At 44.9% G+C, this 27670-nt stretch overlaps 2 long non-coding RNA genes across 2 annotated transcripts; one reads left to right on the top strand and one right to left on the bottom strand.

Moving 5' to 3' along the window:
• Positions 1 to 566: 566 nt before the first annotated feature.
• Gm41611 (predicted gene, 41611) lies at positions 567 to 4494 on the bottom strand. The gene is made up of 2 exons (NR_168105.1): positions 4429 to 4494; positions 567 to 3451 (listed from the first exon to the last, which is right to left on the bottom strand). It is a non-coding gene; the product is annotated as a predicted gene, 41611 (long non-coding RNA).
• On the top strand, positions 2851 to 27670 carry Gm46595. Its single transcript, XR_001782184.2, has 3 exons — positions 2851 to 3069; positions 4504 to 4639; positions 27554 to 27670. It is a non-coding gene; the product is annotated as a predicted gene, 46595 (long non-coding RNA).

Raw genomic sequence — 27670 nt, 5'->3', positions numbered from 1 at the left:
TTTTTATTATACGTGCATTGGTGTTTTGCCTGCATGCATGTGTGTGAGGGTGTTGACTCCTCTGGAGGTGGAGTTAGACATGGTTGCAAGCTGCCGTGTGGTTGCTGGGATTGAACTGGGTCCTCAGAAACTCAGAGCAAACAGTCCTCTTAACCATTGAGCCATCTGTCCAGTTGTACCACTGCCACCGCCACCACCACCTTATGGGTGGATGGTTTTTCGAGACAATGTCTCTGTGTAGCCCTGGCTGTCCTAGAACCCGCTCTGTAGACCAGGCTGGCCTTGAACTCAGGGATCTGCCTCCCTAGTGCCAGGATTAAATTTGATCCTTCTTGTCTCCTGCCTTTAAGAGTTAATCCAGTGGGTTGGGGAGACGGTTTGGAATGCTTGCTGCTCTTGGGGAGGACTGGGGTTTCTAGCACCCACATCAGGTGGTTCACACCTGCCTGTAACTCCAACTACAGGGGACAGACCTTATACCCACTTTTGGCTTCTGTAGGTATATGCACACATAGACACATAAATAATAAGTCCCGAGAGAGAAAGAGTTAACCCAGAGTCAGGGGCGATGTCAAAGTCCTTTAATTCTAGCACTTTGGGGGCAAAGGCAGTAGGAACACTTCAAGTTCTAGGCCAGCCTGGTCCACATAGTCACTTCCAGGCAAGCCTGGGCTCCATAGTGAGACCCTGTCTCTGACACAAACAGAAGTTAATCCAGTTGGGCGGGTCAATCGTTTGGCCAAGGATCCAACCCTCAGGAAGGCAGGCCCACCCAAAGCTGTGCTAAAAAGGTGACTACAGTGAGACACTGTTCCGTCTGGAATCCCCCGGCTGCTGCTGCTCCAGAGCTGTCATGAGGCCCTGCTGTGTCTGCCCGCTTTTCCTCAGTCCTGGCTCTCAGAAAGGCACAATGTTTCCTTTTCCTTCCCTTCTGTCTCTCTTTTGGAAGCTGGCCAGAGCCCAAGTGTGCTTTTCTTGGGGCTTTGGCTTTCCTTGCCCTATCTCTAAAGCTCCCCTGTGGCCGAGTGTCCTCCTTGGGGCTCATCTCCGTGCAGTCTTCACTCGTGCGTGCAGCAGGGATTTTTCTCTTTCTCTTCTCTAGCCTCTTCCAGGCAGCCGTCCGGGTTTACCGCGTGCTTCTCTTGGGTATTTATATTAAATGAAGTTGGCCTTAAGCTCTCCTATGAATCTGTTCTTAAATCCTTTTGTTCACAAAACTGAGAGCCCCTAGGAGGGACCCCAACTTCTCCGGTATCACTCTGTACTAAGCTGGATACACTACTGCCCTCCGAGGCTGGTCTTTTCGTGGTTTTATTTGTCTGGGAGAGGAATTGAGGCATGGGAGTGGGGTCTCAGGGTAACACAGCTGGCTAGTAAGCGTCGGGATGCAATCTGAGCACAACTCATGTGACCCAGGAGAGTGATGACCTGAGAAGACACCAGCAATTTGTTGTCTTTGTACAGAAGTTACAAAAGCCTTTGTCATTACATTTTGTTCTCAAGACACTAGGTTCTGGATAATGTATGCATTGTTATCTCATTTTCTTTCTTTCTTTCTCTCTTTCTTTAAGATTTATTTATTATATATGAGTACACTGCAGCTGTCTTCAGACACTCCAGAAGAGGGCATCAGATCTCATTACGGATGGTTGTGAGCCACCATGTGGTTGCTGGGAATTGAACTCAGGACCTTCGGAAGAGCAGTCAGTGCTCTTAACCCCTGAGCCATCTCTCCAGCCCCCGGTTATCTCATTTTCTAGGTAAGAAGACCAAGCTACAGAAGTTACCCTGCTTGCTCAGCTTGGCCTCACTAGACAGAATCTAGCTTCTAAGCTTTCTGACAAAAACAAACAAACAAAAAACAAACAAAAAAACATTAAGCCTACAATAATTGCCTCCCATGGCTTGGTCAAGATGCTTCTCAGTTAGAGGGAAGTTGAAATATCCCTCTACTCTTTAAAAGCTCAACAATGTGAGTCACTGGGTGTCTTAGTGTTTCTACTATTGTGATGAAACACTATGACAAAAAAAGCATCTTGGGGAGGAAAGGGTTTATGTTGCTCACAGTGCCATGTAACAGTTCACTGTCAAAAGAGGTGAGGGCCTGAACTCCAGCAGTGCGGGAACCTGGAAGCAGGAGCTGATGCAGAGGCCATGGAGGGAGCTGCTTACTGGCCTGCTTCTCATGGCTTGCTCAGCCTGCTTGTATAAATTTAGGACAAAAACCCAGGTGTGGTGCCACCCACAAACGGGCTGGGTTCTCTTCCATCAGTCACTCATTAAGAAAAGGCCCTACAGGCTTGCTACAGCCTGATCTTATTGGAGGTATTTTCTCAATTGAGGTTCCCCCCTCCCTGATGACCACCTTGTATCAAGTTGACATAAAACTAGCCAGAACACTGGACCAGACTGACAATAGACAAACAGGAGGGAAGTTGTACAAATCTATCTGCAGGCTCTACCCTGCAGTCTCACGGGAGACTTGAGGCCAGGTGGTTGTCATCTTAATCTGAGCAGGGCTGAGAGTTGGGGGCAGGGAGGGTGGGGGGAGTTTGGAAGGCTTTAGGGAGAAAAACCTATGACAGACAAAACGTATCTTGTACTGATAAAATCTCTCAGGGAGGAATAGGTGACAGCCTGGGCAAGAGCTGCCCTGGGCTCAGTGTGGACCTTTAGCATCTTTTTCTTGACTCGGATCTTTTCTAGAGTGATCTCTGGCATTCTTCAGAGCAGACCTCAGCTTGCCTGCCTTTCACGATGCAGCAGCATTCTTGAGCGCGATGCAGTGAGGTGTTTACGAGCTCAAGCGTGACCCATGCATGTATCACTGTTTAGTCTGATAAGTAAGTCTGTCACTGTTATTATGCCTTACAGGGGCTGGAGAGGCGGCTCTTGGCTAAGAGCAATTGTTGCTCTTGCAGAGGGAGCAGGTTTGGTTCCTAGCATGCGAGGAGGTTCGTAACGGCTGTAACTCCGGTTCTAGGTGATCCAGCTCTGTCTTCTGGCCTCCTTGGGCACCCGGTATGCAGATGGTAAACAGACATACATGCAGACAAAACACCCAAACTGGTAAGTAAGATAATATGGAGAATTTTAAAGGTGCTATGCATTACAGTATGGGCACAAGCCTTGAAATATGAATGTAGAAACTACTGCAAAACCTAGTATGGAGAAATCCCATGAGAACGCCATTCAGAAACTGAACGAGGATGTGAAAGTTTATCAGACTGCAGTTTTTTCTTTTGTTATGAAGCTAGTTTAGTTTTTGTTTTGATTTGGTTTGGTTTTTGGTTTTTTAGAGACAGGGTTTCTCTGTGTAGCCCTGGCTGTCCTGGAACTCACTCTGTAGACTAGGCTGGCCCACACGCGACAGTTTTGAAGAAAGAGCTCTCGGGTTGAAAAAAAAATGGTGACAATCGCCAATTACACTTGTCACCTTTGTACTTAGTCTCTGTGGAGCAAAACAAACAAAGAACAAAAATCAGTTGTCAAGTGCGATTCTTTAGAGACAATAACTAGAAGTGTCACTAGGTGTCACTATTATTCCTGATACTGTTGTAAACCATTCCCTAAGAAACTTGAGCTGTAGAGCTACTACTGCATGAAGATGGCTTCAGAGCACTGGCCCCACTTTGCCAAGAGTTCCTTAGATAGAACAATTCTGTGCAAAGCCCCAACAGGAATGTCATACATCTGTATATCCCAGATTTAGGGAGCAGTTTCTGGAATTCGATTTTTGCAAGGACCCTTAGCAAGGGCCTCCCTCCCTGCCTCTCCTTCCCTCTCCTCCTCCCCTCCTTTCCTTCCATTCATCCACTATTAATTCATGTATAAATATTTGTTAAGTGATTAGAAAGTTCTAGAATCCAGCTCTGCGGTCTTTGCAATCCCCAGGCTCAAACTATCCCCTGACCTTAGTCTGCCAGTCGCCTGTGGCTTGCAGGCAGGTCTCCCCCCCCCCCCCCCCCAACTTCGTTAAGTTCCACTCTCATGGTCATGTGAACGTGTGAGCAAATCTTTATCATTATTGCTGCTATCACATCTGTTGTAGAGAAGGGGAGGCTGAGGTCACAAGCCGGTAGACGTGTGTGAAATTGTGTTGTAAATATGCCTTATTTTCCTGCCTCAAAAATTTTGAGCACCGTCTATTTAATAGCTCTATATAATGTACGCTACCAAGCCATGCAACCTATACAGATCAAGACAACACAAATACCTTGTGAACCAGCTTCTCTTTATTGCTATTTCCTCCCCCACCCCACCCCACCCCACCCCCATCTCCTGGAAATACCATCAGAATAATACCAGAAAAATACCAAGTGAGCAGAAGGCCTGAAAGTGCTTGGAAGGCGGGACCAGTCATATTCTATGGAATGTGTATGAGTAGGCATGTTCATGTTTAAATATGAAAAGTCGTCTCGGACATACCTTCAGGAAGTCCCCCAATCCCTCCAATCCTGCGTCTGCTGTCTTGGGTTCTCAGGGCACAATGTTGCCTTTCAGATCCTCCTTCTGAAGGAGTATGATGACGTCTGTTTCCTCCTGAACTCTGGTAGCTAGCACTGTGAAAATTACAGCCGGATGCTTCCCTACACTGCCTCTTCTCTGAACGTCTCAGTGCAAATGGACTTCGGCTCACGTAAGGGGCAGACTGTAGATTCCCAAATAACCTTTTTCCGTGCACGCAGGCACGAGATACACACACACACACACACACACACAGAGAGAGAGAGAGAGAGAGAGAGAGAGAGAGAGAGAGAGAGAGAGACAGTGCAGTCTAGTGTCAGTTGCCCTGATCCATCAGTGTGAACGACAGCTGTTATTGAGCTATAACGTGTAACACCCCCAGGAGGCTGTCAAAGCTACTTTTTAAAATCTGCTTTCTGGAGAATGACACCTATTTCCTCTGCAGTCCCTTTGTTGGCCGCTGTGCTGGTCAGTTACCTCGGCAACACTAAGAACTGGACCAGAATGTAACTAAGTAAAGCCATAGATCAAATTTCCAGCATAGTCACAATTTTGGAAATGTCTGATATTCTTCGGTCATCGTTGGGAGCGGGGGTCTACTCGCTGAAAGGCATTTTGGGGAAAGCCACGCCCACTTCTCAGCTGAGAAGACAATGACCCTAGTGCCCCTGCTCTCCCTTGGTCCCTTGGCCTCTGTGCTCTCTGTTTTCTCAGTCTATCAGGAGGTGGGATTGGCTTGCTGATTGATGATGATGATGATGATGATGATGATAATGATGATGATGAAGAAGAAGAAATTGTCCTTAAGTTTCATATTTGAGTTGCAAAAAAAAAAGTATTTTCACAACGTTTGAGCCTATGTTAATTCTTTTTTTTTTTTTTTTTTTTTTTTTTTGTCTTGTTTCTTTTTGTTTGCCTTCAAGACAAGGTTTCACTGTGTAACCCTGGCTGTCCTGGAACTCACTCTGTAGACCTCAAACTCACAAAGATCTGCCTGCCTCTACCTCCAAAGTGCTGAGAGTAATGGCACGTGCCACCACCTCCCTGCCGGGGTCTATGTTAATTCTTTTTGTGCAACTATAACCAAAATTTCTGAGAGAACAGCTCAAAGGAGAAAGAATATGTTTATGGTCACAGTTTCAGGGAGCTGCCACTGTGGTTGCTTGGTCCAATACCACATGTGGAGAAAAATATCCATCTCACTGTGGATAGGAATCACAGAGCTCTAAGGAGGGACTGGGGACCCAGTATCATTTTCAAATCCATACTGTGACATATTACTTCAGCTAGGAGATACTATATTCTAAAGTTTTCAGAACCTTCCAGAACAGCCCCCACCTGTTGAGAATTAAGCTCTCAGCACAAGGGCCTGTGGGGGGGTGGGGGGGGCATTTACAATCTGAAAACCATGACAGAACCTGAACCTTTAATGTAATAAAGACAAGAACTTCCAAACACAGAGGCAGTGAGAAACAGTGCCTGCTTTTGCCTGGATAAACAGCAATCTTAGAAAACTATTTTGCCGCAAACTTTAATCAGTGATTCTGAGAAACTCCTCCCTAACCCCGGCGTCGGTTGTGTCTGAGCCTCTTTCCTTCCCCATTTTGTGTGTTGGTTCCTAACTAAAAGAGAACATGGGGATTTTTTTTCTCCAACATCCTCTTATTCTGTACCACATTAGATATATTTTTTTCCTACCTCACTCACGAGTCTGTTTAAAGACGAGTGGTTCTACAGTCCAGTCTCTTCACAGAACATTAACCCAACAAAAACCGAAACTCCTCTCTTCTAGTGGGCTTGTGGATTCGTGCAGGCCGTGCAGGCCCACTAGCTGTCTGGAAGTCCGTGATGTACTGCTGAGGGGGAGAAGAGAAGGAGAGAGGAAGAGCATTGGACAGAGGAGGGAGAACCCATAGCCAATCTAAGATGGCGGCTTTGGGAAGACCTACAAAGGGAGCTGGCCCCTTGCGGCAGCAGGCTGGGCCAGGGAAAGAAGACTTTCGGGTGTAATCAAATTGTTACCAAGAGGAAACAGGCAGTTCTCAAGAAACCAAATAAGCATTTCCACACGCTCCACAGTTGTGAAGGTTGCGAATACCCTTGCGGGTCTCTTCAGGGTCTATCCATTTTCTTACGTTCGTGGCTTTTGTTGGGATTTCTCTCTTTTTATTGCTTAAGCACATCCCTCACCTTTGCCCCTTTGCTACTTGACTTGGAGACAATCAGAACAGACCTCGATTTTAAGTCTTGCTGGCACACTTTTCTTTGAAAAGATACTTTGGATTTAGAAAACACAAAGACATTGTCTGCTTACTTCACTGGCCAGCTGAACTGGAGGGATGGAACCAAATGGCTTATCTCCTAGTGGCTGAAGATAGTTGGCAAGTTCTGGGGTCCTTGGGACTGGGGCCTAGCAGATGAAGGCTGTAGGCTAGGCCAGGCCAAGGACATCTTTCCTCCTTTGGGCTTCCTGCAACACCAAGGTCAGAAATGACAGTAAGATATGTCCCCTGTGGCCACATGTTAAAACAGAGTCCACAAGGCATTGGAAGGGCTATCAGCGTGCTATGAATGGTGTCAGAGCATGCATGTGGGGGTCAGAGGGCAACTTGCAGGATTGAGTTTTCTTCTTCTACAATCTGAGTTCAGGGGATTCAACTCAGGTCATGAGATTTTTCAGTTTAAAATTTTGCAAGTTGTACTGGCATTTCTCATTTAAAAACACAAAACAAAACAAAACAATATTTCATAGTCATCTCAGCCAAACAACATATTTCACAAGACTAGGTAAACTTCAAAGAAATTCCCTAGAGTGGCTCTTCTCCTAACATAAAGTAGTGAGATTTGCCTGTCACCTCAGTTGGAGGGGAGGTAGTGTGACAGGTCTGTTCTCTTAAAGTACAGATGTGCATCTATGTACCAGGTGCTCCTGGAACAGCACCATTTGGGGGCTCTGATGGCAAAGCTTCCAGAAACACATAAGAAAGTTGGGGTTACAATCCCTGGTTTGAGGTCCTGGACCATACGAGCTATGAAGGCTAGCTAAGCACTAAGCATGCATTTATTTCTCTCTGCTGTTGACCGTGGCTATGATGTGAACTGTCGTGTCCGCTCTCGACCAGCAAGAACGACACGACCACCAGTCCTTCTAACAGCAGTTTATTCAGTCCTGATTCTTCTTGTTTATATCTCCCCCAAACCCTGGGCCTCTCACTCCTTTTATACTCTCATCCACGCACAGCAGGCCACGCCGCCTCACCAGGCACGCAGCTTCAGCTAATCAGGGCAGAAGGGGCATATCTCCATCAAACTGGATTCACCGGTATCCTGGTGCACCTGCGCAGCTCTCAAGATGTTTGTGGCTTATATGAGGAAGTCAGGTGCAAGTCATACGACTTAGCTACAGTCCCTGGCGCCTTTGGGACTGCCGCCACACCCGCTCCTAACAGTGAACCTCAGATGCCATTCCTCAAATGCCATCATCTTGATTCTTAAGGCAGTTTCTTCCATTGTCTGAGCTTACTTCTTAGGCTGACTGGTCAGTAGAAGTCCCAGAGATGCGCCCGTCTCTGCCCCAGCTCCAAGATCACATGTGCTCTCACCACACACAACTTTTTTATGTGGGTTCTGGGGTGAGCACTTTATCACCTGAACTATCATCCTAAACTACATTTTTTTTAAAATTCACTTATCAGTTGATGAGTGCTTCAGTTGGCTTCATCTCTTGGCATCTTAGTCATGATGTTTTGTGCAGGAATAGAAACCATGACTAAGACAGACACCATGGGAGACAGAAGCCTGGGCCTCGGATCTCCTGGCTGACCTCACATGGTTCATCGGCTTGCTCCAAATCACAGCTTGGTTGTGATAACTATCTCTGTTTAGGTTTTGACCATTCAGAAGGCTTGCATTGCCTTTAAGGACTTACTAGAAACTTCCTGCTTGGAATGTGACCTGTTTCCTCTTTCCAGCTGCACGCAAGCCTCCATATTCCCATCCTCGGTTGGATGGCTATCCGGGGCCAACCGAGGCTCCTTCGGCGCTGCCGTATCGTTCCGCCTGGGCAGGATTCTGACTTAGAGGCGTTCAGTCATAATCCCACAGATAGTAGCTTCGCCCCATTGGCTCCTCAGCCAAGCACATACACCAAATGTCTGAACCTTTGGTTCCTCTCGTACTGAGCAGGATTACCATGGCAACAACACATCATCAGTAGGGTAAAACTAACCTGTCTCACTATGGTCTAAGAGCTACACCTTCTGCTGGAGACAATATAAGGACATTGGAAGAAGGGAGTCTAGCTCTTGCTCTTGCTCCTTTGCCTGCTTGCTGCGTGAGACTGAGTAACTGCTAGATCCTTGGACTTCCATTCACAGCTGAGACTGAACCATTGTTGGGAATTGGGCTGCCGATTGTAAGTCATCAATAAATTCCTTTACTATCTAGAGACTATCCATAAGTTCTGTGACTCTAGAGAACCCTGACTAATACAGAAATTGGTACCAGCATAGTGGGGTATTCTTGTGACAACCTGACCCTGTTTTGGGGAGGACTGTGGAAGGACTTTGGAACTTTGGGCTTGAAGATCCATTCGTTGTTAAGAGCTCTGTCGGATGTTGTGTAGGAGCTTGGGAGATAATGTTGAGAACACTGCAGAAGATGGAGGTCTGGTTTGTGAAATTTCGGAGGGAAAATTAAAGACTCTTTTCAGGGCCATTGCTGTTTTGATTGTGAAGATTCTGTAGTTCTGGTTAGCTGGGGCTAAAGAATCAGCTGTGATTAACAAGATACCAGAACTACTAAAGCAAAAACTTTACATTACTGGGACTATTGATGCTGGTTAGCTGGAGCTAAGAAATTAGCGGTGATTAAGAAAAGACCAGCATCATTGAGGTGACATCTTCTGGGAAGTGTTTTCTGAAAGCACAAAGAGGCTGTGTTCCAGAGATGGCCAAGGTTGTACTCCTGCTGCAGCGGGACTTGGTAATATGTAAGGGTCACCCAGGTGGTACTGGTTTTGAAGGCATGAAGGGGTCACACAAAGCAGCTGAGGCTCGGCACTGTGAGAGGCCATGGCAGGCCATTGGTGAAGGTGCAGCCTCAGTTGCAATTGAAGGCCCAGGACTGAAGGGGTCATGCAGTGTTTTGGAGATGCCAGTACCATGAGATGACCACCAAGAGCAGCAGCAGCAGTGGAGTACAGGCATCTGGAGCCTAGAGGATGACGCGTGTGCTACAAAGGGCATTGCTGGAGAAGTGACCCAAGCCCTTGGAGAAGCCCAGAAGATCGTAAGTTGGATCCCAGACATTGGACGGTTGGAGATTGACTTTTGCTTTTGATTGTGACTGTGCCCTGATATTTTCCCTCTTGAAGGAAGAAACTGTTTTAGTGGAGCCCACAGTTAAGAGACTTTTAATTGTAAAAAGACTTTGGATTTTAAAAGAGATAGATATTTTAAAGAGATTGAAATTTTAAGAATATGTAAAGACTGTGGGACTTTTAAAGTTATTTAAATCTTGGGGATGAATAAGATTGTAAGGGTTGAGGCTTACTAGTGATGTTTTTGTGTGTCAAGTTGACAAGGGGTCAATTGTACTGGCTAGTTTTGTGTCAACTTGACACAGCTGGAGTTATCACAGAGAAAGGAGCTTCAGTTGAGGAAATGCCTCAATGAGATCCAACTGTAAGGCATTTTCTCAATTAGTGACCAAGGGGAAAAGGCCACTTGTGGGTGGGACCATCTCTGGGCTGGTAGTCTTGGGTCCTATAAGAGAGCAAGCTGAGCAAGCCAGGTGAGGCAAGCCAGTAAAGAACATCCCTCCATGGCCTCTGCATCAGCTTCTGCTTCCTGACCTGCTTGAGTTCCAGTCCTGACTTCCTTTGGTGATGAACAGCAGCATGGAAGTGTAAGCTGAATAAACCCTTTCCTCCCCAACTTGCTTCTTGGTCATGATGTTTGTGCAGGAATAGAAACCCTGACTAAGACAGCACCCATAGCTTTCTTCTCACCCAGCCTATTGTGAGCACCAGGCACAGCAAGCACGTGCAGACCAGACGACAACTCTCAGGAGTTGGTTCTCTTCTCTTGCCTATCAGTTCCAGGGGTAAGTTTAGGTCATCGGTTTAGCAGCAAGTATCTTTACCTGAGGAGTCATCTCACTGGTCCTTAGAATCTTTTAAGCCTACATTAATTAATTAATTAATTAATTAATTAATTAAAGACAGGGTTTCTCTGTATAGTCCTGGCTTCCTGGAACTCACTCTGTAGACCAGGGTGGCCTTGAACTCAGAAATCCGCCTGCCTCTGCCTCCCAAGTGCTGTTAAGCCTAATTTTTAATCACCAGAAAAATGCAGAAAATATTAGCAGATGTCTCGGAGAGGTCTTATGGATGTTGTTTGTTGTCATCCATACCAAGCACGTTACTTCCTGCCTGGATCCTTACAAATATTCAAGATTCACGAGTTATTTTCTTCAAGGTATGTTGACAGATATTCTACCTTACAAATACTTCATTATCATTAAATATGTAATCATTTTTGGTTTAAAAAATGTTGAGGAATAGGACCAAGTTGATAAGATGAAATAAATTACGTAATCAATAAATTAAATCAATCCTTTCCCTGTCCTTCCATATTACTTAGACATATGACATGTGTAGACTGAGAATACCATGGATAGATAGATAGATAGATAGATAATCAAGGATTGTCTTGCAGGGACTGTCCTAGTGTAAAGTGACTAAGTGTCACTACCCAGTGTAGGAGTTGTTTCATGTTGTCACAAGGATATTCAGAAGGTCTGTTGTTCCTATTTCTATGCTTTAAGGGAAAATACACTGGGCTTTACAGCACAAGACAAGTGGATCTCTGTGAATTTGAGGCCAGTCAAAACTTACAGAGCAAGTTTTAGGCCAAGCCATCAGTCTTACATAGTAAGACTCTGTCAAACAAAACAAAACAAAACAAAAGCCTCAAGAATAAGTGTTTGGTATAACTAGCTATAACTAGCGAGCTCTGGTCTACTGTTTGCTTAGTTGCACTAGGGATGGGACCAGAAAGCTTTGTGCCCCACAACTGAGCCACCTCCCCAGCTCCCATGCAGCAAATGTTGTCATCTAGTGAAGAAATGTTTTTTTGACTTTTTTTTTAAAGTAAGAAATAGGGTTAGAGCGGTAGCTCAGTTAGTAGGGTGTTTGCCTGGTATAGAGGGAGCCCCGAGTTGCATCCCCAGCATCAAAGTGTACTGGAAGGGGTGGGTGGATGGGAGTTTAGGGGAAGGTAGGTAGATTGGGGGATGGAGGAAATTTCTGACAGGGTTTGCTGTTCTTTTAACTTAACAGAATGGTCCGTGATCTGCCTTTAAGGTGTCTCATCTCATCTTCTTCAACAGTCACTAAAAATAAATATGGAAGGATAAATTAATCAGAATGACAAAACCTGTGCTCCTTCCCCACCACCCCCCTTTTTATTACAGACTTTCACTAGCCCTGGCTGGCTTGAACTTATAGAGATCCCCCTGCTTCTGCCTCCTGAGTGCTGGGATTAACAGCAGGAGCCACCACATCCAGCATGAAGAATTGGGATCTTGTACTTCCTGTGTTCTTTTGGTGGAATCTGAAATGAATCTGTCCTGAGTGTCTGATGTCATTTTCACTAGTGGCATGTGGGGAGTGTGTGCATGTGTGTGCACATGTGTACTGAGAGGGGGTCTTCGATCCCTCTCCACCTTATCTGTTTGTTTGTTTTTAAGACAGTGTTTCACACAACCTGAAGCTCTTCAATTTGGCATGGCCAGTTGGCCGGTGAGCTTCAGGTATATAACTCTGCCTCCAGTGCTAGGGTTTCGGGTGACTGCCACCATGATAAGCTTTTTACTTGGGTGTTGGGGATTTGAACTCAGGTCTTCATGCTTTACAGACTGAGCCATCTTGTCAACCTGACACAGAAGCTGATTAGTGGCTCTTTACTAAGAAGGGATGGCTTTGCCACTGCTGGCGTTGCTAGCTATTTCTTAGCTCCTCCCTGATGGGTATACTCATCTGAAACTAATTACTCAGTAAATGAAGACACTTTGGGATGGTTCTAAGTAGATAGCTGGGGAAGCCAAGGAGACTCAATGATGGAATTTCATTGTGGGATGCTTGTGGTTTACATTTTTCTCCTTAGGCAGCTGTCTCCATAGATAGATAGATAGATAGATAGATAGATAGATAGATAGATGTCTCCATAGATGGATGGATGGATGGATGGATGGATGGATAGATAGATAGATAGATAGATAGATGTCTCCATAGATAGATAGATAGATAGATAGATAGATGTCTCCATAGATAGATAGATAGATAGATAGATAGATAGATGTCTCCATAGATAGATAGATAAAGAGAGAGATAGAGAGATAGAGAGATAGAGAGATAGAGAGATAGAGAGATAGAGAGATAGAGATAGAGAGATGTAGATATAGAGAGATAGAGATAGAGATAGAGATAGAGATAGAGATATTCCAGCTGGTCTACAATAGCAGTCTAGGTCATTTGAAAGTTCTGTCTTGCATGAATAATGATGAGAAGTATTATACGTGGCATCAATGGAACCTTTCCAAGCATAGCTTGGCTTGAGTGCCTTCAGAGCGCTACTCCCCCACACTCCCACCTTTCTCTGTTTTAATAGACACTGTGCTGTAGGTATTCACACTTGCCTCCTCACATGTAACCCTGAGCTCAGGCCCCAGAGCTCTCCATGACTGTTTCCTGGTACCCTTACCAACTACTGGTGGGTAACAGCCTGAAATGTCACTGACACGGTTACTTAGTTTCATGTGCATGTGCATGTGGCGGTGGCTGTACACTTGAGTAGTTTTGTGCATGTGTGTGTGTTTCCATCCAACTTTTGGATATATAGAGGTAGGCAGAGATTTTTGTCAGAAAAATATGTGTCAGGAAATATCTTAGCACTTTTTATTATTATTTTAAATTACTTAGTTATTTACTTGCTTTCAGTCATGTGCCATGGCTCATGTGGGAAGGTCAGAGGTCAGTTCTCTCCTCCTGTTTCCTTCCATGTGGGTTCTGAAGATGGAATTCATATTGTTAGTTTTAGCGGCAAGTGCCTTTATCCTCTGAGCTATCTTGTCAACCAGTGTGTGTGTGTGTGTGTGTGTGTGTGTGTGTGTGTGTGTGTCTGTTTTTTGATCACAGGATATAGAACCTAGTCCCTCATAGTAGGCAAGTTCTCTAGTATTTAACTGCAAGAAACGTCTTAGTGATAGTGGTAAATTCTGATGGAAATCCCTGCCAGTCAAGAGTTCTATCCTTTGCTTCATTGCTTCACAGAAATCCTGAGTTAAGGGGCTGGAGAGACGGCTCAGTGGTTAAGAGCACTGGCTGCTCTTTTGAAGGTCATGAGTTCAATTCTCAGAAATCACTTGGTGGCTCACAGCCATCTGTAATGGGATCTGATGCCCTCTTCTGGTATGTCTGAAGACAGCTACAGTGTACTCATATACATAAAATAAATAAAAAATTCAAGAAGGAAAGAGAGAGAGGGGGGGAGGGAGGGAGGGAGGGAGGGAGGAAGGAAGGAAGGAAGGAAGGAAGGAAGGAAGGAAGGAAGGAAGGAAGGAAGTCCTGAGTTAAGCAGGAGTTTAGATGGAATCCCAAGTCTTGAGAGCACTACAGTTGACTAATGGGAGCTTTGCCCCAGTACTCCTTTCTCCCAGTCTTCCACTCCCATGAGCTTCAGAACAAGAGAGGATTGTGCTCTGTGATGGTTCTGTGTCTCCGCCGCCGCCGCCGCCGCCGCCGCCGCCGCCGCCGCCGCCGCCGCCGCCGCCGCCGCCGCCGCCGCCGCCGCCGCCGGGGTAGCTCAGCACCAGCCCTTTGACTTCTAGTTCTCTCTTCCTGGGTGAAATATCATGTTCTGTCATTCTTTTTTTTTTTTTAATTTTGTAATTATATTTATGTACAGAAAACTTAGTGTACTTTTAACCCCAATTAGTGGCGAATTCTTTAGTCTTTGCTTTTTCCAGCTTGGCAATGCGAGCCACAGACTTAGGACCCAGGACGTTGCTTCCCAAGTGGCGGCAGATCTCGCCATATCTGTCATTATAATTGGTCCTAATAGCTTCCACCAACTCAGCCAGAGCACCCTTGTCTTCTGAGGTAACCTGTGTGAAAGCAACAGAAGTGCATGTCTTCCTGTGGACCAGGTGCCCCAGCCTGGCCTTTCCCTTGATGATGCAGTAGGGCACCCCCATCTTTCTACACAGGGCAGGCAGGAAAACCACCAGCTCAATAGGGTCTACATTATGGACAATCACCACCAGCTGAGCCTTCTTGTTCTCCACCAAGGTGGTGACTGTATTGATGCCTGCTCGGCGGACAGGCGGACTCTTAGTTGGGATGTCGCCTTTGCCAGCAGCTTTCTTCTCAGCATGGGCCAGTAGCCTTTGCTTCTTATCTTGCTTTGTCTCTGGCCTGTACTTGTGGGCAAGCTTAAGCAGCTGAGTAGCTGTTTGCCTGTCCAGGGCCTGGGTGAACTGGTTAATAGCTGGCGGTACTTTGAGCCACTTATTGAGGATGGCCCTTAGCTGCTGCAGCCTGATGTAGTGGGGCCATTTGACGAAGCATGTTAGATCTCTTTTGGGGTGGATGTCCTGCCCAATGCCGAAGTACTTGGGCCTTTTCTCAAAGGATTGACCACTTTTTTGGCCTCCTGTTTCTTGATGATGGCAGGGGCCAGGGCCACCTTCTTCCCCTTGGCCTTCTTTCCTTTGGGCATCTTGCTCGGCTGGTGGAGAGAGCATGTTTTGTCATTCTAAGGGCTAGCCACAACTTGTTAGGACCATTCCTAACAGGCCTTCAGTGTTAAGTCAAAATATTTTGGAGGATGTAGGTTAAAGGGTAAGTGTGATATGGTGAGACAGTCAAGACCCTGGGTAAATACCCCTTGTCATTTCTGCTCCTACAGTTTGGACATCTAGTGAGGACCACTTCTGCGCTGTCACCCCACACCTGACACTGTCATGGTGACACTAAATGGAGTTTGCACTGATTGCTTATGAAGGCTTTGTGCCCACGTTCCAACTCTTTGACCACATAATCAGGTCAGGGTTGAAGTCTGTACAGGCTGGGCTGGGCTTGCCACTGCCACCTGCGGCCTCCTGAAGGCTGTTTCTCAGTGTTGCTCAGCATAGCCGAAAGAGAATTGGACTGAAATATCCTCAGTTTCCACAGACAACAGCAGCAGTGGATGGACCTGTCCCCATGAAGTCAGTTCATGGCCAGGCTGGAACCCTGGGCTTGGTGGTGCCAAAACAGAAGCTGTCTTTTTCAAGAACACTGGGATGCCACCAAAGTCACACCTTTGCAGGAAGTCCGATTCCAAGAACCTTTAAGTTGTTACTCTGGGTGGGACTCTAGTAATTCTCTAAATCCAAATGAAATCGGCTCAGGACTCGCCTCCCTGTGGTTGCTGGGCTCCAGCTTTATAGTCTCCCTGTATTTATTCTTCCTTTTTAGAAAAAGACTTGTTAATTTTTGTTTTATTTATATGTATAAGGGTTTGGTCTGCATTACTGTCTGTGTACCATGTGTATGCAGCACCCACAGAGGCCAGGAGTGGGTGTCAGATCCTCTGGATCTCGAGTGACATATAGTTGTGAGTCACCATGTGGGGGCTGGGAACTGAACCCAGGTCTTCTGCAAGAGCAACAAGTGTTGTGAAACCCTGAGCGTCCCTCCAGAGCATCCCCGCATTTATTCTTCAATGTTAAATGAGCAATACTGTTCTGAGACAGGAACATGCTTCTGTGACTTTGCAGAGATACAACCCAGTACTGAGGTGACAGTAGATGGCTACAACCCAGTACTGAAGGTGACAGTAGATGGCTACAACCCAGTACTGAAGGTGACAGTAGATGGCTACAACCCAGTACTGAAGGTGACAGTAGATGGCTACAACCCAGTACTGAAGGTGACGGTAGATGGCTACAACCCAGTACTGAAGGTGACGGTAGATGGCTACAACCCAGTACTGAGGTGACGGTAGATGGCTACAACCCAGTACTGAAGGTGACAGTAGATGGCTACAACCCAGTACTGAAGGTGACAGTAGATGGCTACAACCCAGTACTGAGGTGACGGTAGATGGAGCAGGCGGGGAAAAACAGAACTCAGACAGAAAGAAAAAGTCAAGTCCTTCTGTAATTCATTTCCTTGTTCCACCTTGTTAAGTTTTCTCTGATCTCTAGAGCATGCTAAAAGTTTAAGCATAAATAAACCATAAAGAAGCCTTGGAAAAATTCTTTAAAAGAGCTTTATTCAATCTAAGATCTTTTGCATAATGGTTTTAAAAAAGAACATGGTGAGCCCAGAAGATAAGAGAAAAGATAGCAAGAGGTTTTCTTTTGAGAACAAAATAGATTAAAACACATTTGCCCCTTTCTGCTTAAGTAACCCTGCTCTGCATGACTTTTATGTTAACAATAAAAGGTCCTGTGAGAGGTGGTGGGTAAACTTGACAGTCTGAGTTTGATCCAGGTCCATATGGAGAAAGGAGAGAACATATTCCTGCAAGTTATCCTCTGACATCCATCTGTACATACACATAGACACAGACACATAGACACATGCACAAACACATAGCCACACACATAGACACCCATGAACATAGACACACACATAGATACACACACACAAACACATACACACAGACACATACATAGATATACACACATAGATAGCCACATAGACACACACACATAAATACACACACACATAGTTACACACACACAAAGACACACACACACACACCATATAAGCAAAGACATAAGAAGAAAATAAAGAGTAAAGCTTTGGAAACCAGTCTTTAGTGTTGAAGGCCAGTTACAGGGCTCTGTTGTATATTTGCTCACAGTGGCACTGGAGGTCCGCTGGACGCTCGATCTGGGTAGAGGTCAGGGCCCAGAGTAAGGCAAGATTTCAGCTGAACACTATGACTCAGAACACTTCTAAATGTAAGTTACACGTCAACAAATAAGACTTGAAAATTAGTGAAGAATTTACTGGGTTTCATTTATTAAGAGGCCCATTTGTAGCTACCCTTGGGCAGTGCTCTAAGCCACTCAACAGCCTACACTTGTGATTGTTCCAAGGACACGCTAGTGAGCTGACATGTGGGACCGCACGTCACAGTCCCCAAAGGACCTGCCTGACATGTGCCTGATCACCGGCACTGACTGCTCTTTGAATGTGGGGTTTTAGCCCATACATTTGAGCCTCTTCACTATTAACCCATGGAACACTGAAATCTAAATGGTTTGAAACCTCAGATACCTTTTTTTGTTTGTTTGTTTTTCAAGACAAGGTTTCTCTGTGTAGCTCTGGCTGTCCTGGAATTCACTCCGTAGACCAGGCTGGCCTCGAACTCAGAAATCCACCTGCCTCTGCCTCCCAAGTGCTGGGATTAAAGGCATGCACCACCACTGCCCGGCTCTCAGATATCTTTAGAAATAATTTTCTAGACACCACAAGATATGTGGTCAGTCATTGACCAGGACTCTAGAGAACCCGACTTCATGTCAGACAGGGTGGCACATGCCTATAATCCCAACACTGAGAAGGTTGAGGCAGGGGGATCATGGGGATTATACATGATCCTGTCTCAAGAAATAAGGGTGTGAGTATAATTCAGTGCCACAGTGATTTCCTAGTGTGGGCAAGGTCCAGGAATTCAAGTTCATAACCAACGAGACAGAGAGAGAGAGAGAGACAGAGACAGAGACAGAGACAGAGACAGAGACAGAGAAGAGAGAGAAGAGCTTGGCTTCCTATCTTCCCATTTTGGCTATGTTGCCTGTTTCTCAGTCAATTCAAGCAACTGAATGTTCTAGACTCAACTGTCTTTTCCTTCCTCCCTTCCTTCCTTCCTTCCTTCCTTCCTTCCTTCCTTCCTTCCTTCCTTCCTTCCTTCCTTCCTCCCTCTCTCCTTTCCTCCCTCTCTCTTCCCTCTCTCCCTCCTTTCCATCTATCTATCTATCTATCTATCTATCTATCTATCTATCTATCTATCTATCTATTTACGTATTTATTATTTTCAAGGCAGCGTTTCTCTGTGTACTTCTGGCTGTCCTGGAACTTGTTCTGTAGACCAGGCTGGCCTTGAACTCAGAGATCTTCCTGCCTCTGCCTTCCAATTCTGGGATTAAAGGTGTGTGCCACCATACCCAGGTGACATTCATTTTCTTATGAAGGTCTCAACTTGCACATTATGAGACTATAATATTTTGTATGTGATCAAATCATTTGAATGTATTGGACATTTGACTGTGCCCACTGGGCGAGGTAATTTTTTTTTCAGAAAAACAAAACAAAATGAACAAACAAACAAACATAAAACCCAAGAGGGTGGGCAGTGGTGGTGCACACCTTTAATCCCACCACTTGGGAGACAGATGCAGTTGGATTTCTGTGAGTTCCAGGCCAAGCCTGGTCTGTAGAGCTACTTTCAGGACAGCCAGGACTACACAAAGAAGCCCTGTCATGAGAAGCAAAACAAAACAAAATCCAAAAATGTAGATAGTTGAAACGATTCAAGCAGTAGAGAATATATTGTTATGGTTTGAATTTGAACTGCCTGCCACAGGCTCAGAGGAACCTTTGGGAGTTGGAGCTTGCCTGGCAGAAGTAGATCACTGGAGATGGGTTTTTGAAGCTTATACCCTCTCCTGGTCCCTGCCTTGTGCTGTTTCTTCTTGGTCTCCTGTAACATGAACAGCCTTCGTCAAATTGACATGAACTGGACTGCTTTGCCACAGCCTCCTCATCACAATGGGCTATAACCATGAGCCAAAACTTAATCTTTCCTCTCTGTAGTTGTTTCTGAGAGGTGTCAAGCTTACAGTGATACAAAAGTCACTAACACAGAAAGTTGGTATCAAGAATGGGGTTGCGGGCTGGAGAGATGGCTCAGTGGTTAAGAGCACTGACTGCTCTTCCGAAGGTCCTGAGTTCAATTCTCAGAAATCACATGGTGGCTCCCAACTATCCAAAATGAAATCTGACTGCCTCTTCTGGTGCATCTGAAGACAGCTACAGTGTACTTAGATATAATAATAATAATAATAATAATAATAATAATAATAATAAATCTTTATTTGCCAGGCACTGGCATAGCCTCATACGAGACAGCTATAACAGCTATAACAGGGTCCCTTCAGCAAAATCTTTCTGGCATATGCAATAATGTTTGGGTTTGATGGATCCCCGGGTGGGGTAGTCTCTGGATAGTCCTTTCATCTTAGCTCCAAACTTTGTCTCTGTAACTCCTTTCATGGGTATTTTGTTCCCTATTCTAAGGAGGAATGAAATATCCACCCATTGGTCTTCCCTCTTCTTGATTTTCTTGTGTTTTGCAAATTGTATCTTGTCATCTATAAGATGAAACACAGGACCCCCAATGGAGAAGCTAGAGAAAGCACCCAAGGAGCTGAAGGGGTCTGCAACCCTATAGGTGGAACAACAATATGAACTAACCAGTACTTCCAGAGCTCTTGTCTCTAGCTGCATATGTAGCAGAAGATGGCCTAGTCGGCCATCATTGGGAAGAGAGGCCCCTTGGTCTTGCAAACTTTATATGCCCCAGTACAGGGGAATGCCAGGGCCAAGAAGTGGGAGTGGGTGGGAGGGAGAGCAGGGCGGGGGGGGGGGAGGGAGAGGGTATAGGGAACTTTCGGGATAGCATTTGAAATGTATATAAAGAAAATATCTAATAAAAAAATATATATAACCCAATAATAAAAATAAATAAATCTTTTAAAAAATAATGGGGTTGCATAACTGTGACTAACCATTTGGTTCTTAGGCTTCTGGAAGTGGCTGTGGGAGGAATTTTTGAGTTGTTTGGAGATGCTGGAGAGAGAAGCTGTAGAAGACATAGGCAGAGATGTATAGTTAATGTGGTACATGTGTGGAAGAACAGAATGCCAACAGAGATTCAGATAGTAGACCACACTGATGAGGTTTGAACTGCAGACAAAACAAAACAAAAACACAAAATAAAACAAAACAAAACGTCAACTCAACCAAAACAAAACAGAACAAACAAACAAAAACCAAAAACCACAAGCCCAAATAAAACAAAATCTACATTTTGTACACATAAAGGAAATTTTGAATACAGCCAAGTGTTAAAGTAAAGGATTAATTTGATGGCGGAAATTTCAAACCAGCATAGATTCAGGCAGTGGCACGCCTATTATTTGTCACATCTAGCCGGGTTTATAGCGAGAACTGGAAGCAAAAGCAGGGCAAAAAGTTATAAGAACCATGCCATCTGGCCAGAAAAGAAGCCAACGTTGTGACAGAGCTCTTGTTATTAAAGGGATTAGCACTATGGGGCGGAAACAACGGATGAGTGGTTAAGAGAAGACACCAGTTTGGTTTCCACCACCCACGTGGTGGCGCACAGCCATCCCTAACTCCAGATCCAGGGCATTGACCCTTCTGTGTGCACCAGGCATGCGCATGGTTCATATCCACACCTGTAGGTCAAACATTCATTCGTGGAAAGTAAAAATCAGTAAACCTTTGAGAGAAAGAGGATTAGTTCCATTAAAGTGAAGGCAAGTACTTTCCATCAGAACCATAGAAAGGCACCCTGAGGACATTCCATGCTGCACCACACACTCCCATCAAGCTGGCTGCGAACTCACAGAGATCAGCCTGCCTCTGCCTCTCGAGTGCTTGAATTACATAAGTCCCGCTGGCTATGAAATCTTCAGGAGATGGGGCTTTCCTTATAGAAGGGGATTGATTGGGGGAGAGTCTTGAAGGTTATAGCCCAACCCCGTTTCAGACCTGAACAATCTGATTTCTGACTTGTAGAGACACAAGGAAGCCACAACGAAAACTTCCGTATCAGAAGAATACGTCTCAGCTGCTATGTGTCCCAGCTATGATAGGCTATATATACCCTACTAGGTTTTGTATTCACAACAGCACAAAAGGAACTAGCCTCTTCTCCATTGACTTCTAATTTATTTTCTTAAATATAATTAGTGCTATATATTCATTGAGAGCTTTATTGGGTGGTGTGATGTTTCAATGGTTAAGTGCACTGGCCGCTCTTCCAGAGGTTCTGAGTTCAATTCCCAACAACCACATGGTGTCTCGGGGCCGTCTGTAGTGGAATGTGATGTTCTCTCTGGCATGCTGGCTTACATACAGACAGGGAACATATATACATAAATAAATATGCCCCCCTTTTTTTTTAAAAAGGAATTTTATTAATATGTCTTAACAATATAGAATTATATAATGATGAATTAAATTGTGTCATTTCTACATATGTATACATGTTGATCATCATCACCCTAATATTCTCTTGTCTCCCCACTCCACCCCTGCTGTTCCCTTCTATTCCTAACAAATCCTTCTTCCACTTTCATGTCTTTTGTTGTGTGTGTGTGTCCATCTGTCTGTCTGTCTGTCTGTGACCCAATGAATTTCTTTAGGCTTGCTTACAGGAGTATATACATACACCTTACCAGTAGCTACATCACTGAAGAGAATGCATGTCTCCCCTAGCAACCATTAACTGCTTAAAGAATCCTCTTCTACATAAAATCTTAGGGATCTTTCACAAATATCTAACTCATTTTATTAGGTGAACAGTACTTCATTGCACACCACAGTTTGTCTGATTCCCATATAAGCGCGCTTGTGGTGACTTCTAGAACATGATTATCATTATTGCTTAATAAACACCTCCATGCTTATAACCAGGCATACTTTTGCAATTACATCTCATTTATAAGTCTATTTACACATTATTGTTAGTTTACATTTTTAACAATAGTATTGACAATACTATTACTATTATTACATAAGCCTATATACTCTACTTACAATAGAACTAGCAGATCAAATAAAATGTGTTTGATTATCCCCCTGCCCTGGTTTGCCTTAATTAAGATTGGGAGAATTCAGCCTGGAGCCATCCCAAAGAGAGCCTCAGTTGAGGAATTGCCCAGGTCGGGCTGAGGACATTGCTGTGGGGACTGTCTTCATTATTAAGTGATCCAGAAGAGACCAGATATTGTGGACTACACCATCCCTGGGCAGGTATCCTGGCATCTAAGAAAGCTCCTGAAGCCTGGGTCTGTGTGTGAGCCCGTGAGGCAGAAAAGAGCATCTCTCTATGGTTCCTCCTTTGAGTTCCTGCTCTGACTTCCCTCCATGATGGGGTGTGACCTGGAAGTGTAAGCCAAGTTGCTTTTAATTGGAATCTTTCATCACCGCAACAAAAATTAAACTGGAACACATTTCAAAGAGCGTGTCAGTTTACCTTCCAACTGTATCAAAGGGACTATTTCCTTCCCCTACTGCCAATGGTGGGCATGATCAATGTTTCAGACATTGCTGAGGGGTAGATATTAAGATCAAAATTAAATGCCGTAAGATTCACAGTTCTTATTCCTCCCTTGCGTTTGGCCTGACAGAGCGACTCCCCTCATCCTTATCTGTTTAGTGTTTGCCGTTATGGGTTTATCAGCTTGTTCTGTGAGAGCTTGAATGTTTAACAATTAACCAATTTGCTTCTGTGACTCAAGAGAATCACGACCCGCCTTAACATTTGCTTCATGTCTTAGGACTGCATTTTGTTTAGTAAAATATACCCTAACAGTCACATTTTTTTTTTTTTTTTTTTTGTGATTGAGTTGATACTGACAAGAACACAATGCACACTTCATTAGATGTCTGGCCCGTGAGAGGCTTCGTGAGTAGATGGGTATAAAGGAAAAACAGGTCATGCTGTACAGAACCCAGCCGGTTTCCTCGGATGCTCTCATGGTGGACTTTCCCTCGGATCTGGTTCTGTTCATCCTAACAGCAACCTGCTAATCCTTCCAGAAAGGCAGAGTGCACACTCTCTCTTTAAACCGCTTCAGGCAGAAATGTCGTCATTGAATAGCCACTGAGCTCTCTTTTGTACCTCGCTTCCCAGTCTACCGTGAACATGTCTTGTAGGAGCTTGTTTATATAGGAGGTGATAAATCAAAAACTCCCACGTTAGAACATACCTAAAATGCAGTGTCAGATTTTTAAAACTGGTCACCCAGGTGCTTGGGTTGCAGCTCAATGGATAGGATGCTTACCTAGCATGCCTGGAGACCTGGGGTTCAGTTCCAAATGCAACAGAAAACTGAATGCTGCATGTGTGCCCGCATCCCCAGTACTTGGGAGGAAGAAGCAGGAGAATCAGAGGTTCAAGGTCTTCCTTAGCTAGTTTGAGGTCAACCTGGGCTACATGAGAACCAGTCTAAATAAAAAGATAAAAATAAAATAGGATACACAACCTACACGCACTAATTTCCCATAATGAAATGCTAATGATCTCAGCTGTCTTTGAAACTTTCCTCTAAGCTATAAAAATCATTACCTATCAGCCAGGAACAAATCTCCAAACTGTGCTTACAGATATCTCAAAAGTAGCAAAGGGCACGTTCACCACAGACACGATGCTCAGGAAACGAGGAAAGCAAGACACAGAGGAGGAAGGAAGAACATTTGAAGGGGACCCGGGAATATATGAACAGTTTGGTGTTAGCCGGGCGTGGTGGCGCATGCCTTTAATCCCAGCACTTGGGAGGCAGAGGCAGAGGCAGAGGCAGAGGCAGAGGCAGAGGCAGAGGCAGAGGCAGAGGCAGAGGCAGAGGCAGAGGCAGAGGCAGAGGCAGAGGCAGAGGCAGAGGCAGGCAGATTTCCGAGTTTGAGGCCAGCCTGGTCTACAGAGTGAGTTCCAGGACAGCCAAGGCTACACAGAGAAACCCTGTCTCAGAAAAAAAAAAAAAATTTTGGTGTTACTATGCTGCCCAGCATGTGTGAGTGTCTGAAACCCTCAGTGTTGCTCCTCGTGTATGCCTGTGCACACATAAAAGAAAGAAACAGGAAGGAAGGCTAGGGCTGAGGGTATAGCTCAGTGGGAGTGCATTTACCTAACATGTACAAAGCCCCAGCACGCCCCAAACAAAACAAACAAACAAACAAACAAGCAAACAAACAAGCCAGAAGGGACAGCCAGGCTGAAAAACACAGGGTGGGGAAGTGGGAGGCAGGTATTTATTTTCCAATTTCTGTTCCTCCAGCCAAATTTATTTCACCCTTATACAAGTTATATGTTTCTCTATTTGCTTTCAGGGATATTTTAGGCTAATTTTTGAGAGTTTTATACTTCAATCATATTCAGTCCCCCAAACTCTTTCCAGGTCTACACCCTCTCTACCCACACAATTTCAAGTCCCCTTCTTATGCTTCTTCTTCCTCTTCCTTTATCTTTTCTTTCTCTTCTTCCTCAGCTTCTCTGCTGACAGTTGAATGGTGCCCCGATTTGGAGTTCTAGATTCTACAAAGTGATGAGTGGTACAATGGTTCTATTATTTATTTGTTTGTTTGATGCAGGGTCTTGCTATACATAGACCAGGCTGACCTGAAGCACTCTACTTAACCCAGGCTACCACACTCACAACCTTCCTGCTTCAGCCATCTACATACTATAATTTATAGGTATTTACTATCAAACCAGGCCATATGAACAAAAGATTCTTTTAAGATATTTGTTAATATCAGTGTGCAAAATAGAGCTCCTCTCTCTACCAAGATGTTAGAGTTCTATCTTAGAATTCTTTCTATTGCTTCCATACACACCGTGACCAAAGCAACTTAAGGAGTGTCTTAGTCAGTGCTCTATTGCTGGGACAATTGCTGGGACAAGAGACACCACCACCATAGGAACTCTTATCAGGGAAAGCATTTAATTGAATCTTGAGAACAGTTTCAAAGGGTTAGTCCATTTTCATCACGGTAGGGGAGCACGGAGGCATGCAGGCAGGTGTGTTGCTGGAGAAGTAGCTGAGAGTTCTACTTCTTGATCTGCAGGCAGCAAAAAGAGCCAGACAGTGTGCCAACTTGAGCTTTTGAAACCCCAAAGCCCACTCCCAGTGACACACTTCATCCAACAAGACCATACCTCCTAATTCCTCTCAAGTAGTGCCACTCCCTGATGACCATCATAGGGAGAAATGGTTTTATTTGGTTTACATGTTCATCATCAGTCAAGGAATGCCTGGGCAGGAACTCAAGTAGAACCTGGAGGCAGGAACCAAAGCAGAGACCATGGAGGAATGTTGCTCACTGGCTTGCGCTAATGGCTTGCATCCTATGGCTTAGTTAGGCTGCTTTTTTTATGCAACCAAAGGTCAGTTGCCCATGGGTGGCACAGTGTTCTGGTTCCCACCATGTCAACCATTCAGCAAGAAATGACCCGCAGACAAGCCAATCATGTCTAATGACCCACAGGCTAATATAATGGAGACATTTTCTCAGTAGCAGTTCTTCCCAGATGACCTGAGCTTGTGTCAAGTTGACAAAAACCTAAGCAGTGCAGCTGCCCCTCAGTGTACAGGAAAGTGATGCTCTGATGGTCCTGTTGTCCATTTAAAATATCAAAAATGCATTTACCACCTGAGCATTGTGGAGCAGGCCTATGAAAGCGGTATTTGGAAGGCTGAAGCTGGTGGATCATGAGTGTCAGGTCAGCCTGGACTATGTAAGAAGACTATCTCAGGCTGGAGAGATGGTTCAGTGGTTAAGAGTACTGACTGCTCTTCCAAAGGTCCTGAGTTCAAATCCCAGCAACCACATGGTGGCTTCCAACCATCCGTAGTGAGATCTGATGCCCTCTTCTGGTGCATCTGAAGACAGCTACAGTATACTTAGATATAATAATAATAATAATAATAATAATAATAATAATAATAATAATAATAAAGTTTTTTTTAAAGAAGACCATCTCAAACAAAACCAAACCAGTTTTTGAAATCACAACCCCACTCCCCTCTACTTTGCTGCTCCTTGCATAGCATGGGGTGGGTGAGCATGAATGTAATACCTAATTATTAAACATCAGAGCTTAGATTAGTCTACCTGAAATACATCAGCACACATGCGGCAGAGTCCAGGTGGGCACTTGCGATAGTTTTGTACTATTTATCATTAGAAACAGGAACACCATTTCTATCACTAGAACAGTATCACTGTTTGTCTCGCTAGAAACAGTAGTAACAGAAAAAGATAAAATTCAACATTCCAAGGACGACTTTCCCTTCTTCTGTATTTCTCTTTTTCTTTCCTTTTATGTATACGGGTGCTTTGCTGTGTGTGTTCTGTGCATCACTTGTGTCCCTGGTGCTGAGGAGGTCAGAAGAGGAAGTTGGGTCCCCTGGAATTTGAGTAACAGATTGAATGGTAGGGATCGAACTTGGGTCCTCCGGAAGAGCAGCCAGTGCTGTGTCACCTCTCCAGCCACTATGTGGTTTTCTTTTGCTCTATTGAAACATTGGAACATAACAAAATTAAACTACCACGAATCATGTTACATGCTGAAAACCTGGGGTGGGACACTATATACTTCAGGAAGCAGGCCCTCATCTCCCCCACAAACTGCAGTGCTAACTGCAGAGCACAATGCATAAAACAGAAGAAAGCTCTGCAATGAGAAAAAGCAGGGAGATGAGGGACCTTGAGACTCAAGGGACAACGAGATAACACCCCTCCCTCCACCCCCGCCTGCCCCTGGGCTAGCACCTTTGCCTCCTCCAGTCAATAGTCTGAAGAAGCCGAAATTCCAACTGACATAGATAAAACAGCAGGCTTGCTCTCTCTAGACAATGGCTCCAGGAAAGAGGCCACCTCGACACGCTACTCTATCCAAACATCACTCTTATCTGAAAAAGCCAGATGGGGAGCTTAGCTCTCTCTCCTGACTCACCTATGACAAGAACCCCAAATACCCCTCCAGGTTGAGGTCAGAGGGTACCCACTAGGGAGTCAGGACACTCCTATAGTAACCTTGTCACCCTCTGTTGTCAGCAGAGGTCACACTGGGCCAAGGTCACACTGGGCTCATATACAGCAAGGGGTGGTCTCAGGGGGTACCTTGTGGAGCCCCAGAACTCTCTCCACTCTTCAGCAGAAATGCGAAGTCTGCTCACACAGGAAACCTGTCCACCTGCCTCTGTCTTTCAGCAATGAGAGGGCGACCCTGTTTGTCTCCTGAAGTCGTACCAGAGGAAGCCAACGGAAATAGAAGCTGCAGAGGGAAGGCAGAGTCCTGCGTAGACACCAACATATAGGCATCGATCA

This window comes from Mus musculus, chromosome 17 (genome assembly GCF_000001635.26).
Source record: "Mus musculus strain C57BL/6J chromosome 17, GRCm38.p6 C57BL/6J".
NCBI classification, from domain to species: domain Eukaryota; kingdom Metazoa; phylum Chordata; class Mammalia; order Rodentia; family Muridae; genus Mus; species Mus musculus.
The sequence above is the reverse complement of the archived record's forward strand: the minus strand, read 5'-3'. Positions and strand labels throughout refer to the sequence as shown.